This window comes from Equus asinus, chromosome 5 (genome assembly GCF_041296235.1).
Source record: "Equus asinus isolate D_3611 breed Donkey chromosome 5, EquAss-T2T_v2, whole genome shotgun sequence".
Classification (NCBI taxonomy): Eukaryota; Metazoa; Chordata; class Mammalia; order Perissodactyla; family Equidae; genus Equus; species Equus asinus.
The window spans coordinates 48961668-48968108 of record NC_091794.1 but is presented as its reverse complement, the minus strand read 5'-3'; the positions used below and the strand labels follow the sequence as shown (position 1 = coordinate 48968108).

General features: G+C 40.0%; 1 non-coding gene across 1 annotated transcript; it reads left to right on the top strand.

Annotated features, from left to right (window-relative positions):
- The first annotated feature begins 5409 nt into the window (after positions 1 to 5409).
- On the top strand, positions 5410 to 5541 carry LOC123286207 (small nucleolar RNA SNORA51). Its single transcript, XR_006528476.2, has one exon. It is a non-coding gene; the product is annotated as a small nucleolar RNA SNORA51 (small nucleolar RNA).
- The last annotated feature ends 900 nt before the right edge of the window (positions 5542 to 6441 follow it).

The window sequence follows — 6441 nt, the reverse complement described above, 5'->3', positions numbered from 1 at the left end:
GGGATAGGTCCCGGCGCGTCACAGGCACCGCCCCCGCGGGCTACCATTGGCCACGAGGTTCCCGAGGCCCCGCCCAATCACGTGAAGAGCGCCCTGGCAACCCCACGTGCTGCGGATTAGTGCACTTCCGGCGTGAAGAGCACTTTCTGGAGTCTCGGTTGCTGAGGGTAAACTCGCCGGCAAGGAAACGCTCTTTCAAAGTGTTGGGTTTGTTGGCTTCGGGATCTAGCTGCAGTGAATGTTAGCCAGGTCACTCGCTTGGTGTCCCCTGCCCTCAGGTGCGTGGCAGTTGTCACGTGACGGTCGTCGGAACTCAAGAGGCGAGCAAATTCAACGGTGTCCCGCGTGGCTGCGCAGGAAACTTTGGGTTCGAACTCCTGGCCCAGCTTGCAGATCTTCCTCGGTGGTCAGGCCCACGCTTGTTCCTCGAGGAAGAGTTCAAGCACAGTATTCAATTACCCGGCTCTGCACTGCGGCCTCCGTGGTCCCTAGTCACTCGTGATGAGATTCTGGTGGCGACTGCCGCTGGGTGCCCCGCCAGGGTCGGCAGCATTCTCAGGTGCGAGCACTCCTGAGACATTGCGAATAAACAGCAGCAGTGAAGTGACCAGAGGCTGTGATGGAGTGGTTGAGGCCAATGGGTGTCTGACTCCTACAGCATTGTCCAGTCCAGAAAGGTGGCTTGCCGAACTCATCTCTTCTTTCCTCCTGGCGTTGGCTTTCCTTCCGGTCTGAGGTATGTTCCTGCCTCATTAGGTGGGGTTGCCTTCCAAATCGGGCTGGAGCCAGTAGAGGTTTAAATAGGATTAACCACCAAATTCTTAAAAGAGATGCACTCTCCTTTTCACTGTTCTGTTTTACAGCCTGCCACGTGCTCCCACCTTGGAGAGGTGACCTCCACACCACAGTTTATGTGGACCTGTAATTGTGTCTTGTTGTCTCGTGAATAGTGCCATTTCTCACCTTCCTTTGTGGCTCTACAGTTTATGCAGACATTTTGCACATATTGTGTAATTTAACCTTTACAATAAGCAAGTAGCTGAGCTCAGCCTAGCTAATACATATGAAAGAGCCAGATTAGAACCTCTGTTCATTAGTTCACTCTGCTTTTCCTTCCACCACCTAACCTTTCCCTGTCTGTTGTTATTAGAGTGATTGCTAATATTGAAAGAGTATTTATGGAAGCAGGTAGGGCATTAAATGTTTTATGTGAGTTATTCCTTTAATCTTCATTGTTGCTCTTTTTTTTAACCTAAAGTTTAAGATGTAGTTTATACAAAGTAAAATTTGCTCTTTTTAGTTTTGACTTTTGGAAAACATATGCAGTTATGTAACTACCACTGTAATCACGATATAGAATATTTCCCTCATTCCAAAAGTTTCTTCTTGCCTCTTTGTAGTCAATCCCCTCCTCCCACACCTAGTCCCTGGCAACTATTAACAACTACTCTTAATCTTCATTTTTAGTTGTGGAAAAAGGCAGAGAAAAATTAAGTAATTTGCCCCAAATCGCACAGCTAGCAAGTCAGAGAACCACTATTGAGCTCTAGGCAGTTTGGCTCCACAGTCATTGCTTTAACTACCGCCATATACTGCATTCACATAAGATTTGGATCTGGCTTCATTTATTCAACAAATATAATAGATTCTAGAGAAGTTTCTGGAACATTGAATCAGCAAATACTGAACCATTGCTCCTAGTGGAAATACACAGTTAGGTTCCTATGAGCCTCTGGTCACAACCTTTTCATCAACTGACCAATATATAATCCTTTTTATGTATGTTTCTGTTTATAGACACCTTACTTAATATATATTGATTCATTAACACAACTCATAGTCAGCAGCAGTGTAATTCATGCCCAAAGGAAGCTTATCTAACACATGTATCTTCTCCAAAAGGCACTTCACAGCTTTCTTGTGCTTAGAAATATTAGGCAGCATTTCAGCACTATGCTCGGGGGCCATTTTAAATGGCCAAGTGACCAACAAATGTCACAAAAATGTGGAAAAGTGGCACTAATAGACTGTGGGGAAAAAAGCACTTGTTTGTAGTTTGACAGCTGAAACAAGAAGGGAGAGCATTGCCTTGTTTGACCTCAGTTAGGAAAAAGTGTGTTGAGTGACTCAGATTTTATGCTGTTCTGTGCAAGTCCATAAATGACTGCAAAAGCTTCTTGGGTATTGATATTATGGTTATAAGTAAATTTGGTGAGTAGGCAAATTCACAAATATGGAATCCGTGAATGATGAAAGTTGACTGTTTTTGTTTTAGTGTCATTAGCACTGGAATTACGATGTTGACCAAGATAGCCCCTTGTTCTTTAGATGCTTGTAGTCTAGTGCAGGGTACAACCTAGCAGTTTTAACTGCTATAATAAATGCTACTAAGGAAATAACCATAGAATGCTCAAAAAAGGGACTTCTCCTTATCCAGTCTAGGTATTGTTCAATTGAAATGTAATGCAGGCCACATAAAAAAATTTTTAAAAGATGAAATTAATTTTAATAATGTATTTTATTTAACCCAGTACATCCAAATATTATTTCACATGTGACCAATATAAAAATTAATAAGAAGATGATTTTATGTTTTTTTGTAGTAAGCCTTCAAAATCTGGTGTAGAGTACATCTCAATTCAGAGTAGCCACATTTCAAGTGTTCAATAGCTATCTATGACTGGTGGCTATCACATTAGACATCACATGTCTAGAAGATTTCAAGACTGCTTCTCTGGAGGGTAATATCTTAATTTGACATCTGAAAAATGAGTTGAAGTTAGTAATGAGGAGGGGTTTGGAAAAGACATTTTAGGCAAAGGGGTTGTAAGTACAAAGGCCTATAAGTGACAGAATTATAACATCGTCCTAGACTGCAGATGGTTTAGTGTGACTGGTGCGAACTGTACAAGGAGATGGGTGAATTTGGATTTTCTCCCAAGGGCAATAGAGAAACATTGAGACAGTACATATAAGAAAATGACAAGAAGAGTTTTTTTTTAGAAAGACCGTTTTGGTTATGATATGGAGAATTTTTTAGGGAGAGAAAATATTGGCAATAGTAACCCAGTTAGAGATAGTTATGTTGGTCAACAAAGTGGTGATTATGAGAACATAGAGAAAACAGATTCAAGAGATTTATAAGGGGGAATGGAAAGAATGTCATAATTAGTTAAATGTTGAGGGTCAGAATGGGAAGGGAGACACAAGATGTGAAGAATAGGAAAGAGTCAAATTAAAAACTGGGAAATTGGTGGTATGATTTGTTGAGATAGAAAATATAAGAGAGAAAGCAAGTTTCCAGGGAAAGTTGAGTTCACTTTGGGCAAATGGAGTTTAAGATCCTGAGGGAGAGATATATTTTAAATAGAGACATTTGTGAATCATCAGTATATAGATGATAATTAAAGCTAAAGCAAGAGACTCACTTCAGCTTTAATGACATGCACAGGCTGAAAGTAAAGGGATGGAAAAAGTTATTCTATGCAGAAGGAAACCAAAAGAAAGCAGGAGTAGCATCTAAATATATAAAGCAAACATTAACAGACCTATATGGAGAAATAGCAATACAATAATAGTAGAGGACTTTGATACCCCACTTTCAACAATGGATAGATCATCCAGATAGAAAATCAATAAGGAGGTATTGGGCAAACTATTTGTTAGACCAGATGGACCTAACAGACTTTTCCAAACATTCCACCCAACAGCAGCAGCAAACACATTCTTCTCAAGCACACATAGAACATTCCCCAGGATAGATCATATGTTAGACAACAAAAAAAGTCTTTATAGTTTTAATAAGATTGAAATAATAACAAGCATCTTTTCTGACCACAATGATATAAAATGAGATATCTATTATAGGAAGAAAACTGGAAAATTCACAGATATGTGGAGATTAAACAACATGCTATTGAACAACCAGTGGGTCAAGAAGAAATCAAAAGAGAAATAAAAAAAATACCTTGAGACAAATGAAAATGGAAACAACATACTCAAACTCATGGAATGCCACAAAAGTAATTCTAAGAGGGAAATTTACACCAATAAATGCCTAAATTAAGAAAAAAGAAAGATCTCAAATAAGCAACCTAACTTTACATCCCACGGAACTAGAAAACTAAGAACAAACTAAGCCTAAAGTTAATAGAAGAAAGGAAATAACAACGATCAGAGTGAAAACCAATGAAATAGAGACTAGAAAGGCAATAGAAACGATCAGTAAAACTAAGAGCTGGTTTTGAAAAAAGCTAAACAAAATAGGCAAACCTTTAGCTAGACCTATGAGGAAAAAAGAGAGAGGACTCAAGTAAAATTATAAATGAAAGAAAAGACGTTACAACTGATATCACATAAATACAAAGGATCAGAAAAGACCACTGTGAACAATTATATCTCAATTGGACAACTGAGAGGAAATGAATACATTCCTAGAAACATACAACCTACCAAGACTGAATCACGAAAAACAGAAAATCTGAACAGGACAATTACTAGTAAGGAGACTGAATCAGTAATCAAAATCTCGCAGCAAAGGAAAGTCAAGGACCTGATGGCTTCACTGGTGAATTCTACCACACATTTAAGGAAGACTTAATACCTGTCCTCCTCAAACCTTTCAAAAAAATTGAAGAGGAAGGATCGCTTCTAAACTAATATTCTGAGGCCATGATTACCCTGATACCAAAACCAGACAAGGACACTACAAGAAAAGAAAAGAAAATTACAGGTCAACATCCCTGATGAGCATAGATCCAAAAATCCTAAAAAAATTAGCAAACTGAATTCAACAGTACATTAAAAGAATAAAACACCATGATCAAGTGGGATTTATTCCAGGGAGGCAAGGATGGTTCAACACCTGCAAATCAATCAATGTGATACACCACATTAACAAAATGAAGGGTAAAAATTGTATAATCATCTCAATAGATCCAGAAAAAGCACTTGACAAAATTCAACATCCATCCATGATAAAAACACTCAACAAACTGTGTATAGAGGAACTGCACGTCAATATAATAAAGGCCATATTTGACAAGCCCGCAGTTAACATAATACTCAATGGTGAAAAGCAGCAAGCTTTTCCTCTAAGATGAGGAACAAGACAAGGATGACCACTTTTGCCAGTTTTATCCAACATAGTACTGGAACCTAACCAGAGAGATCAGGCAAGAAAAAGAAAGAAAAGGCATCCAAATTGGAAAGGAAGAAGTAAAATTGTCTCTATTTGCAGATGACATTATATCACATACAGAAAACCCTAAAGACTCCACCAAAAAACTGTTTGAACTAATAAACTAATTCAGTAAAGTTGTAGGATACAAAATCAAAATACAAAAAATAGTTGTGTTTCTATACACCAACAGTGAGATGTCAGCAAGAGAAATTAAGAAAACAATTCCTGGCCTCCTGGTGCTTACCACAGGCTGTGTTCTTCCACTGACTGTATAGAAAGAGGAAGCAGAGTAAACCCACCCCATATACATCTTAGCCCAGGCCCTTTGCCTGGTGTCTATTGTGAATGGGGGAACAAGGAAAAAAAAAGAAGAAAACAATCCCTTTTACAATTTCTTCACAATGAATAAAATATCTAGGAATAAATTTAACCAAGGAAGTGAAAGACCTGTACACTGTAAAGTCTAAGACTTTGATGAAAGAAATTGAAGAAGACCCAAAGAAATGGAAAGATATTCCATGCTCATGGATTGAAAGAATTAATATGGTTAAAGTATCCATACTACCCAAAGCAATCTACAGATTCAGAGCAATCCCTATTAAAATTCCAATGGCATTTTTCACATAAATAGACAATCTTAAAATTGATATGGAACCAGAGTGATGTCAGCATCATGGCAGAGTGCGCTCTGCCTGTAAATTCTCCCCTTTAAGACACAATGAAAAGGACATTAATATTCCAACAGAGAACATCCACACAACACAAAAGATGACTGAGACCCATGCAGCCGTACATTGGAAGGTGGAGGTGCTGGAGGCACCCCCCTCCCCCCAGGAGGTGGAACAAGGTAAGAGAAATCTTCTCTTCCTCACTGAAGGGCAGCAACCCAGGGATTGTGCACAGCTCTGAGGGGAAAGGAGGAAGGGAGTGGCCCTCTGTGGGAACACCATCACTCTCCAAGGTCCCTCACAGCCTGGGAGAAAGCCCCACACAGATGTGACTAGCTATCATGGGCATGTCTTCATCAGGCTAACACCCTAGGAGAGCAGATAGCAAGGGCAGAGTAAGAAGCCCCCAAGATCATGCAGGAGAAAGAAAACGCCCCTCCCCGCTGCCTGGTGCCCCCGTTCAGCACCTGGGAGCTGTGCCACAGGTCACGGTGGGCTCAGAATACACAGCTCTTGACCCCCACCCAGTGGCGACAGGTGGAAGCAGCGATCAAGTACTACCACAATGTGGAAGCACAAGCCCATACCATA